We start from the raw sequence: 12,584 nt of genomic DNA, 5'->3' as shown, positions 1-12,584 counted from the left end.
TGTCAGGGACACACCGCTATAAGCTGACCTTAGTTTTACACTATTGTAATACAAACGAAGCGTTATGGAATGGAAGTGTGATAGGGTCTTAACGGAGGTTGAATTTTAAGTAACTGTCAACTCTACATATCTCACCTGTCCGAGAGGGTAACTTGTATTGATGAAATAGAGCTATTTACCTGTGCAGCTAATGTCAGTAGATAAATTGACCTAGTTTCCTCCAGTGCTTTCTCGTCCTAACCACCGAGAGCAAGACACGGGCACTAATGATAGCCATTGAAGGTTTTGGTCCATAACGCTTGGCAATAGGTACCTAGATCAATATAAATATCCCGCTTTAATTTAAGATATCGCAGGTGAGCATTCACATCCACAGGTGCAAAAATGTTGTAATTATAGTTATTACATTTGTTCAGAGCCACCCGGCTTCTTTAGGCATTTTAAGGTACTAACCGAATCGACATCAAGAATAAAATACATACATACATATATATATATATATATATATATATATATATATATATATATATATATGTATTATATATGCACACACACACACACACACACACACACACACACACATATATATATATATATATATATATATATATATATATATATATTCTTTTCCTCCTAAAGTTTAGGTCTATTTCCTTTTGTTGTTCTGATGAGTCTAAGGTTTAAGTTTAAAGTGTATGAAACAGCTGATGCGGATGTCTTCTGCACAAGTTCTTAATTAGTTCATGAAGGATTGCGCGACACTGAGTTGTAGTTTCTCTTTCTTGGAACCACACACCTAATGAGGTAACAACTTAATGGAAATGTATACATATATATATATATATATATATATATATATATGCATAATAGTATATACATGCATACATATATGTTTATATATATCTTAAAAGCAAATATAGCGGTGAATTGTTATATATATCTTAATGGCAGTGGCTCCAGTAACCAACAAGTATTAAAGGCACCAAAGTTTCATTGGCACAATCAATTTTTCTGTACAGTGTTTGATGCTGTATGAAACTCAGCTGCGGCCCTTGAAAATTTCAGCCACGGCCCAGTAGTGGCCTGTGTTTTTGGCATCTATCGTGGTGCTAGAGACACGGTCATGGCTAATTTTAACCTTAAAGTAAAAACCACTGAGGCTAGAGGGCTGCAATTTGGTATGTTTGATGATCAGAGGGTGGATGATCAACTTACCAATTTGCAACCCTCTAGCCTTGGTAGCTTGTAAGATCTGAGGCGGACAGAAAAAGTGCAGATGGACAGACAAATAGCCATCTCAATCGTTTTCTTTTACAGAAAACTGAAAAAAAATGAATAAAATGAACCGCTACCTCAGGAAGAGCCATTGGCGTTGGATTCAAATGAACTATATCACAAAACAGAGGGGCGTTTGATGAATGGTTGTGCATCCCTTGGGGAGGAATGTCCCCTGGATAGTAGGTGAGCTTCTCTCTGTTCAGACCAGTGGCAATCACATACCCTATCTCAGGTCAGTTTTATTACCGAGAACTGCCACAGCAGGGGTAACAAGTGGTGCATCCCAAAAATGGCCTCCTTAAAAAATGCCACGGTTTGTACCACAGTCATATAACACACCACAAGGATGGTGTGTGCCATCCAGTAAGTGGCTGTGAACCCCTTAGGTAAGGAAAAAGTCTTTTAAATGAGATATGCGCCATCTAGAAAGGGGGATGTGGATCCCCCTGGTGGAGAGAGAGAGCCTTTTAAGTAGGACATAGACCGCTTCTTATCAGTAAAACCATGTGTGCTTTTATCTCTTGCTAAAGTTATCTCTATCTGAAAATTGCATTTTAAAGCATTGCAAGCAGACACACGCAAAAATGCACGCAAACTCTTTGCTTTTATTCATGCCAGCATCATCAGCTGCCCTAGATAGTCATTCATCTGAATACTGACCACGCCCAACGCTGCCTTATCTTCCCTCATTAGACGAGAGATTAAAGGAAGACGAAAGATAGTAGATGGGATAAGAGATCATTAGGACCAAGGTCTCAGGGCGGATGATACCGGTGAATGAAAATGATGAGGGAAAGGAAAAAAAAAAATCAGCTTGAGTTGTTCTGTAACAGTAATGATGACAACGCAGTAGAGTAGGTGAAACCGCAGTCGTCTGAGAATGGTCAGAGTTTAAAGGAGAATCATGAAAATTGAACAAAGAGTTGAACGTGATTAGAAAGAGCAGTGGTGCAAGAAAGGCAAGTTGCGTAGTTAGGATGGCACGTGAAGAGGGTATAAATCACATGAGAGATTTTTTACATAAAGTATTCAGACTTAAACAAAAACTTGTCAATTGATTCGATTAAGGGTATGAAAAGGAAAATTGTTTGTGAATCAGAGGATAATTACCAGGGGGGCATACAGGAATCGATACCATGTAAGATTGTAATAAGGGACAAATATTCTTAATAATCTCACCCCCTCCCTCCCACCTCCCCCACCTCCACCCACCCTTGTTGTTTCCCTTAGATAAAAGCAAAGAGAAAAAAGATTGAAGCTGAAGGACACTTAGTAGATGTTGTAAATCAGAAAACAGGAAGGACATAAGATGCGCGGAAGATGAATAAACAAAATAGACATGCCATGAACTACTATAAAGAGAGCGAAATCGGCTGAAATATGTTAAAGGAAGAACGAATTTCCTTGAGAATCAGGAGACATTGCAGCATGTGAGAATGTTGAGAATCGTGGGGCTTTAGACTGTGATGATGGACGGTGTAGGTTAGAAGAGATAAGAATAATGATTTGGGAAATTGGGACACTGGAAGACGTTGTAATCCTGAGTTAACATGAACAACAGCGACAAAATTAAATTCACACAGCGGAATAAGAAGTAATGAGAGAACTCTGGCTTTTTTGAGACCGAGGAGAGAGAAAATTAGGATTACTTTTAAGTTCTGTATCACCAGGGAAAATGTTATAAAGGTGACTGAATGGCCTGTCTTAATGAAGAGAACTTTTTGCATCCACAATTTTAGCTTGCGGATGTACGTTCTGATTTTGCATTCACAATTTTGTTGGCTTTCAGCTTACGGATGTACGATCTGATTTCGGGATTCCTGCAAGGACTCGGGGAGCGGACGTGAAGGTGAAGGACTTATATGAAATGCAGGGGAAGTAGTAGTCCGTAAACCCTTTCAAGGAGAGGGAGTAGTACTCCATTGACCTTGGAGGTTTTTTTGTTTTTGTTGTTTACCTTTGAATTCGGAGTTGCTCGTCTTGTTTTTGTAACCTGCCAGCTGCATGAAAAGCGACGGCAAAGAGTTTAATGAATGTTAGAGAGATCTACGTGCTTTGTATAAGGGTGTATGTCGCCTGAATATTGAGTTTTGGTTATGGTAAAGAAGAAAATAAAAGTTAAGAATTCACTGCACATACACACGCACACACACACACCACATATATATATATATATATATTATATATATATATATATATATATATATATATATATATATATATATATATATATATGTATGTATATGTATATATGTATATTCACTGCATTGTTCTTGCACTTTCATTTTCTCCTTTATCATAATCAAAACTCATATATATTTATTTACACACATATACACACACACACATATATAATCTATATATATATATATATATAATTAATATATATATATATAATATATAATATATATATATATATGAATATGTATGTATATGTATATATGTATATTCACTGCATTGTTCTTGACACTTCATTTCTCCTTTATCATATCAAAACTCAATATATATTATTTACACACATATAACCGCACACACACACACACACACACACACACACACACACACACACACCACATATAATTCATATATAATAATAATATAGAATATATAAAAAAATATATATATATATATATGTAATATATGTATATTCACTGCATTGTTCTATGCACTTCATTTTCTCCTTTATATAATCAAAAACTCAATATATATTATTTACACACATATATAATATATATATATATATTATAATATATATATATATATATATATATGATATATATCTCTTGCACTTTCATTTTCTCCTTTATCATAATCAAAACTCATATATATATTTACACACATATACATATATATATATATATATATATATATATAAATATATATATATATATATATATATATATATATATATATAAAACGCCGTGAACATTAACACAATGTCACATATATCGTTTATTATCCAATTCACTAAACTATGGGATTAATACGCAATGGAAACTATAATTCCCCACGATGATAGCTGATGTAAGTCTGTAACACTTGGCTAATTACGATTTTTTGTCGCTTACACACGCGCGGTGTTATGTATACTCACAAGTGTTTAGCCACAAATATCGTTAATAGCGAATTCAAAGTACCTTGCGCATTACTTACGCTCAGAGGGAATTTTAATTCTCTACCACGATAGTTGATTGGTTAGCTTGTATTACTTGGCTAATTCTAAATATGTGTCTTTTATATTCACAAATATGGTTCCGCAAATATCGTTTATTATCGAATTGACAACACCTTGGGAATAACTTATGCCCAAGGGGATACTATAATTGATAAGTGCCGTCGAGCCGGCCACGATTCGAACTATGGTCTGGTTTAGAAACAAGGATAGACAGAGGCTTTATATGTGTATATGGTGCATACGTATGTGAGAGTGCTCTTGGGCTTACGGCCAATTTGTGCTTGCAAGTTCTCAACAATTAAGTGGACCAGTAAAGGAGAAATCCTGCCTGTCTCCCAGAGTTAATGATCAAGACCGCAACCTTCATTGTAAACGGAACAAACTTGCTGAATGTTCTTTATTATAAAATGTAAGGCAACCAAAACAATAATATAAGATCATGATATAATAGGTTTTGCATAATTACTATTAATCACAAATCGTAACAGGGGATATAACAACTAGCCTTATATACTGTTTGTGGGGAACCAGATCTGTTGTCACTGAACATACAGTACTACTCGTAAGTGATAAGGGGAATCATCCGATATAAATTCCCGATGACAGATATTTTAAACTATTTTGATGCACGGTACAGCCACAATGAGTCAATGATCCTATGGTCTATGAAGCCATTGTATTTTATCAGATAACAGCTTCTATAAACAGAAAAGGTGATGTAAATCGATTGTGAGGACAAGGTTGCGTAACTGAGAAAGCTTAAGGAAGGTCGAAACACGTTAGCCTGACTGATAATGGAAGGTGCTACTGGGGAAGAGCAGAGCTTTTTTATGCAAAAAGATTTTGTGTTGATCAACTTTTTACCATGAATAAGTGTGATCAAGGTTTTTGTGTAAATAATGGTATGTTTGGTATGCGAGGACCTTCAAAAAACTCGTTGGCCAAGAAGTAAGGGTGGAAATAAAGGTATTTAAGTTTCTAATGTTGAACGTTATAAAATAAATAATAATTTGATGTGGAATTGGAGTATCATAACATAGTATACCTATATTACTACATATTTCTTGGCAGAAGGAAGTTTGAAGAAAAATATCCACCAGATAAATGTGTACTATCAGACTGGAATAGTTGGAATTTGGTAAAGGAGAGATTGCACGAATGGACAGAATTTATGAATGGGTGCAGGAGTACTTACTGATTGTTGTGCAAAGGCTGGAGAAAAGGTTTAGAATTGCTACGAGCAAAAGGTGACAATGAAGCAAAAGCCCCTTTGCCAAATAAGAAACCATGCCTGATGCATGCAGTCACTGAGTAATCTGAAATGGAAAGGCTCTGGCTGTCGAAGTCAGTCATATGAAAAAAAAAAAAAATAAAAAAAAAAAAAGTTACCCATTTCCATAAAATATATTCGACTGAATTTCGTAACAGCCACGTTATGCATTGAATGAGATGTGTGACTCACTCACATTGTCATACGGCTGCTTATAAGTCTAGCTTGATCCAGTAACAGCAACAACAACAACAATAAGGACCAGGCATTGCTGAGGAGCAAATTCGACTGTGAATAAATAGTTTTTTGTTTTTTTTGTTTCGGGGTTGTTGTCCTTGGTTCCGCTGTTGGTGGCCCAACAGGGCAGCAGCGACTGGTGGCTGGTTTTTCTCTGACTGCCTTCGTCCTGCAGAGAAAACGATTCTTTGAGGAGGAAAAGGGCAGGGCGTGTCCGTTTGTTTATATGTGTTTATATACCCACACACACATGCACACATAATAAATATATATATATATATATATATATATATATATTATTATATATATATATAATTAATATATATATATATATATTATATATAATATATATATATATATGTGTGTGTGTATGTGTGTGTGTGATGTGTGTGTGTGTGTGGTGTGTGTGCGTGTGTAAGTCTTATGAAAGGATACTTGGAGGTAATTGATGGAATGGATTATATAGAAAATATTTGCAAGAAAAGAATTTACCCATAAACTACAGGGCTTCAAAATAAAGGAATTCTGTTCAGATTGTATATATGTATAAGGATACAAAGAGGTTTAACTACTAAGAAAGAGAAGGAGAAAGAGGAGAAGAAGAGGGAGAGAAAGAGGGGAGAAAGGAAAGGGGAGGGGAGAGATAGAGAGAGAGAGAGAGAGAGAGAGAGAGAGAGAGAGATTTTAAAAATTTGGTCAAGCTTGTAAAGGGCAATATTTTTATTCACGTAGATAAAAGGTCTGTCGCACAATCTGGTTTTTACTTTACAATTCTTTTCTATTTACTGAAGATATTTTCTGTTAACGTGTAAACTGAAAATTTTGTGTAATTTTGTCCTTTTTATTCCTTCTTCAATGTCGATTCCCCTCTCTCTCTCTCCTTTTGGCGTCACTTCAGCATTTATGATACCTGTTCATCATGTAAGTAAGCCCACTCTTTCTCTCACCCTCCCTCTTCATTGAAGTGTGAACTGGGGAAGAGAGACAGAGGACAATATGCTAATAAATTCTTTTGTGTTACGTAAGCTGTTCACACGACTCGCTTCAATGGCCACGGTAGCTCTGAGCTCGGTTTCATTGTGTTGCGTCACACTCAGGATCATTGTTAACTATTACAGGTTTAAGACCGGACAGGTTGTTTTATGTCTCCACACTGGTACAACATTGCTTGTTCGCCAACTTTGTTATGTGTTCAATGCACGCGTCAGGACACACACGCGATACATAAGTATATATGATTATTTTATATATATATATATATATATATATACACACACACGCAAATACCACAAAGGCAAAGTAAAATAAATCCGATTGGTTGCTGGGCCTATCGACACACGGTCCTTGACTAGCAATTACTCCGTTGTTTCACTTTTCCTTTGTGGCATTTGTCTTTATTTATACATTCGTCACATTGCATATCTTCGTGAAACAGTTACACACACACACACACACATATATATATATATATATTATATATGTGTGTGTGTGTGTGTGTGTGTGTGTGTGTGTGTGTGTGTGTGTGTGTGTGTGTGTGTGTTTAATTAAGCGCACTACATGTTTGTAGTCCCGAATCTATTGATAATGAACACCGTATTATTTGGAAACTAGAATTTCAAGTCAGTGGGGCTTGCTCCATATGGAATAGGGTTCACCTTCAGAATAGCAATAAAAATGATGGAATAGATGTAGTTTGCAATCTAATCAAGACACTGCAAAATCCTGCAAACAGTTTTATTTTTTGTTTCTGTGTTTTGGTAATAAGAACAGAAATAAGAACAGAAATGTACAGCACAAAGAATTACCTATACTGACATAGTGTTGAAGATCAATGATACACTTGGCAACGTACTTATAAATAACTCGCCTGACTAGGAAATCATGGGAGAAGAGAACTGAATAGCATGGCAGACGTATAGGGAATGCAAAGAGATACAGTACTACAATATTCGTTCATGAGAGAGATGAAGATCAGGCTGTTAACTGGACGACTGCTGAAATATAAGTCTGGAAAGAAATAAAATAATGTCCAGTTTTAGGAAGGAGGCCTTCTCTTAGGGCAGTAGCATTGAATATTATAATAGCTGTTTCAACGGCATTTAATTTATATAGAATCTTCTCAATTCTTCTTATTATCTTTTTCTCGTCAGCATGTACCTGGTGTATCAGGTTTCCTAAGGACATATAAAGATTTCAGTTGTCTTAGGTTTATTTCCTCTGACGTGTCGACAGCGCACAGGCAGTCATCTGTGAGAGTATACAGCAAAGGGAATTAAGATACTGTTTTACATGTATTTACAGCAGTCAAGGGCGTGTACAATCGGTGGGTACAGTTTTTATAATAGTAGGCTTTGCTAGTGTTTCAACGCAACGACTTTACATCAAAAGAAATAGTTTTAAACGTTAAGGGTTTTAGGAGAGTAATTAATCGTATCCAAAGGATAGCAAAAGGATATGTTTGTTATTTTCCAATAATAAGAAATGATCCGCGTCAGGTGTGGCCACGGCCAGGCGTTCGCTCAGAAACAAGATGTGTCAACAAGATTTGCCAGGAAGGGTTTGCCTACTCTTTCCAAACGTCAAAACCTTTTTTATATATATTTTACCGAGAATTTTCATCCATATTTCCACCTTAGTACATCATGTCAATATCTTTTATTATGTACCATTTTTATTGTAGTCGTATGAACATACGAAACCGGTAATTACCGTGATATCTTTGGAATTTTAAGAACACGTATTCTCGTGAGTTATAATGTGAGGACATCGAGATGTAATGGTGATCTCACTAGTGCATACTCCTTGATTTGAATTCCAGGTGAATATGGAGCAATATAGGCTCTGACATAGCACCTATTGGGCTTTCGTTGAACTGAACAGGGAATTGGGTTCCTGGAATTTAGGCGCCTGGAGTTGAGTCTCAGGCAAGATGGCAATGATCAGGGAGTAGAAATGAGAAACTGCCTTCCAAAATACTGCTTTTAAATGGGAAGGATAACCCCCTCAGGACCTATATATATATATGTATATATATATATATATATATATATATATATATATATATATATATACATATATATATATATATATATAATATATATATATATATGTGTGTGTGTGTGTGTGTGTGTGTTTGTCTTGTTTCATTCATAATTTTCCAATTCTTCTTAAACAAGAACATATTTTAGTAGCCATTGAGTTTTTGGCAAAATTAATGCCAACAAGGAAATGGAAGGCGAAACCTGATTTTCTTATATATATATATATATATATACATATATATATATATATATATATATATATATATATATATATATATATATATATATATATATATATATATATATATTGTTACATGTGTGTGAGCGTGTCTGGTTTCATTTATAATTATTCTGTTCTTCTTAGAAAGGAACATATTTTAGTAGCCATTGCTTTTTTTGTCGCAAAAATAATGCCAACAAGAGAATGAAAGCAGAGACCTAATTTTCTTAGAGTGAATAGTAAAAAAAAAAAAAAAAAAAAAAAAAACGTTCTTGTCAATCCCTCTGTATGGATCCTGGTCAATCCATAACTGCGTAAAGCGTTATGATTGCGCACACTCCGATATAGAACCATTCATAAAGGCCGTTAACTGACAGCAGATTTCTAACCAATAGTTTTCTTTTACTAAAGAAAAGAGCAACTGAGGTAGGTGATTAGTGTTGAATTGTTAACAGAAAAACAAACGAGGAAGCCAATCAACAACCAAATATATAAACACGAGCACATCCCTTAAGAAATAACCTTAAGAAATTAAGGCCACGGAGCACGGAGCTTTAAAGTAGCATTACTACTTCCTTTGCGGGAAATACGCGGCGCCGTATGTGATTCATACAATGTAGGTTAATCCGCGCTCCCCTGCCCATCGGGAATCGATAGCAAAGTTAGGTAGAAATTGCCTCCCCCGTCCGCCTCCCCCGTTTGGTCAATCCGCGTCTTCGATCGACCTACAAGAATCTCATATATCGCTATTCTCGGGTAATTTAACGACACCGCTGAGTCACCCACCGCTTCTCCTCGATCCCCCCATAAGGCTTGGGCCCCACAAAGGGCGACTGATTGATTGATTATATCTATTAAAACTGGTGTCTAGACATCTGTAGGATATTGACGCCGTCATAAATCTAAATAGAAAACTAGAAGTAGCTAAATGAGTTTAAAAAGAATTTTGTATGAAAATATCTAAAAATATATGTAATAACTCTCTTCAATTTAGCACGAAAGTCCACGTGCTTGAGAACATCATAAAATCCACGTAAGAAGGCGAGTGAAAGCCGTGACTTGGAACAAGTCCTTTCGTAGTTTATTCTACATTTCCAAGCGGGAACTTGAAAATGTAGAATTAAACTACGAAAGGACTTGTTCCAAGTCCCGGTTTTGACTCGCCTTCTTACGTGGATTATATGATGGTATGTAATCATATTTGTTCGAATGTAATATCAATACTTACGTAATTGAGGAGGTGGGCCTCCCGCATAAAGATGTATAACTGCTCTATATTACTATCCTTGCCGAGAATTGTAGCTAGAATAAAATGACGTTCTCATTGAGACGAAGTTAAAGAGGTGAATGGGCTAGCTGAGAACTAAATATATGATTGTTCATGGCATGCATTGACGTTGCCATATTCGTTGTCTTGATGAAAACAATAAATTTTTGCGTCGCTTTGTGATTAGTAGCCAATAAAGTAAAAATGGAAGAAAGTCATTTTTTAAAATAACTGATACTCGATTAAACCCTAAGTTGGTTCACGATTAATACCTGTGCATTTGCATCCTAAATTTTCACTCGCAACATTTTGAAACAAGATGATATTAGGAATATTTCAGTGGCAAAGCTAAAACTTTATGTTTTGTGAGTCTCGTACAAGAAAAAAAGGAAATAATTAAATCGGAATTTGGTATAGATGCATGTTGATAATTAAACTGCTTGATTGATAAGAATTGTATAACACGTATTATCTCTGGTTTTCTGTGATAGCATTAAGTGAATCCAAGATCGCTATGCGAGGTAGAACGGAATATTATAGATTACATCAATTTAATTAAGGACGTTATCAACTGTTTTAAGATTTTCGTATAAAACATTTTAGACAAACTTTTAAGATTTTTGCATAAAACTTTTTAGACAAACACCTCAGGTTTGAAAAAGGAAGGGCATATTCTAAAAATGCGTGGGTTCAATTCGCAGCCAAATATAACCACCAGAGGAGAAACGCCCACGACAGAGAATGGAGGCAAACAGGTGACCCTAAATCCCATGTGGAGGGGGCGTCCTCTACCGCAGTGATAAGCTTCTTTTTGCATTACGCTCAATGGTATCGGTAGGGAGAAAACTGCTTTTTGATTCTCTCTCTCTCTCTCTCTACACACACACACGCACACACACACACACACACACACACACACACACATATATAAATATATATATATATATATATATATATATATATATATATATATATGAATGGTAAAAATGTTCTATTACAACAAAATTCCATCTAATAAAAGGAGCCCATAAAAATGTCAAAATATAGAAAGTAAGTAGGTACTCTATTTCAGAGACGGCTGTCTCTCTCTTCAGTAGTCTCTGAAATATAGTACTTACTTTCTATATTTTGGCGTTTTTATGGGGTCCTTTTTATTGTATATATATATATATATATATATATATATATATATATATATATATATATATATATATACATTATATAATATATTTATGTATTATCTCTATATATATATATATATATATATATATATATATATATTATATATATCACCATCACGCGTTTCTCCTTACAGGGGTTGGCGCTTAAGAAAAGACATAATTATATCAACTGCCATATCCACAATTAAACTGTGTATCTGGGTGAACATGAACCCCCTCTGCGGCAAACCATATATTATATATATATATATATATATATATATATATATATATATATATATATATATATATATATATATATATAATATGGAATTATATGCTGTCTGGTCAATGCTTTGTCTGTCTGTGTGTTTCCCTCTTTCATATATACCTAAATTCTAATTGTATTGTTTTACGAGAATCGCTCTCTCTCTCTCTCTCTCTATGCATAGGGTTAATCTGCTTTATATTGCATTGGTTTTCAGCACAAGGATCCCAGGCAGGTAAAGGGTTAGAGGATAAAGAATAGCATACGTTATTCATAACTTTTTTTTTAATCATTAAAACTCCCACTCTCCATTAGGTTGGATGATTAAATCAGCCTTCTCTCAGAAAGAGAGAGAGAGAGAGAGAGAGGAGAGGAAGGAGGAGAGCGAGAGCGAGAGAGAGAGAGAGAGAGAGTTATAAATACATCCAGTTAGAATTTGTCGCGATACTCAGTGGAAACGCATAGAGAGAGAGAGAGAGGAGAGAGAGAGAGAGAGAGAGAGTTCTGGAATTAAGCAAAAGCAATTAGAAAATGAGTTGAGATTCATAGAGAAAATGGAGAGAGAGAGAGAGAGAGAGAGAGAGAGAGAGAGAGAGAGAGAGAGAGAGAGAGAGAGAGAGAGATTTCTGGAATTAAGCAAAAAGCAATTTGAAAATGAGTTGAGATTC

General features: G+C 35.3%; 1 protein-coding gene across 1 annotated transcript in view; it reads left to right on the top strand.

Moving 5' to 3' along the window:
• The window catches only part of LOC135209062 (atrial natriuretic peptide-converting enzyme-like), a 1,031,477-nt gene that overhangs the window by 36,040 nt on the left and 982,853 nt on the right, over positions 1-12,584 (top strand). The window lies entirely within an intron of this gene.

The sequence above is a fragment of the Macrobrachium nipponense genome, chromosome 37 (genome assembly GCF_015104395.2).
Source record: "Macrobrachium nipponense isolate FS-2020 chromosome 37, ASM1510439v2, whole genome shotgun sequence".
Taxonomy (NCBI): Eukaryota; Metazoa; Arthropoda; class Malacostraca; order Decapoda; family Palaemonidae; genus Macrobrachium; species Macrobrachium nipponense.
The sequence above is the reverse complement of the archived record's forward strand: the minus strand, read 5'-3'. Positions and strand labels throughout refer to the sequence as shown.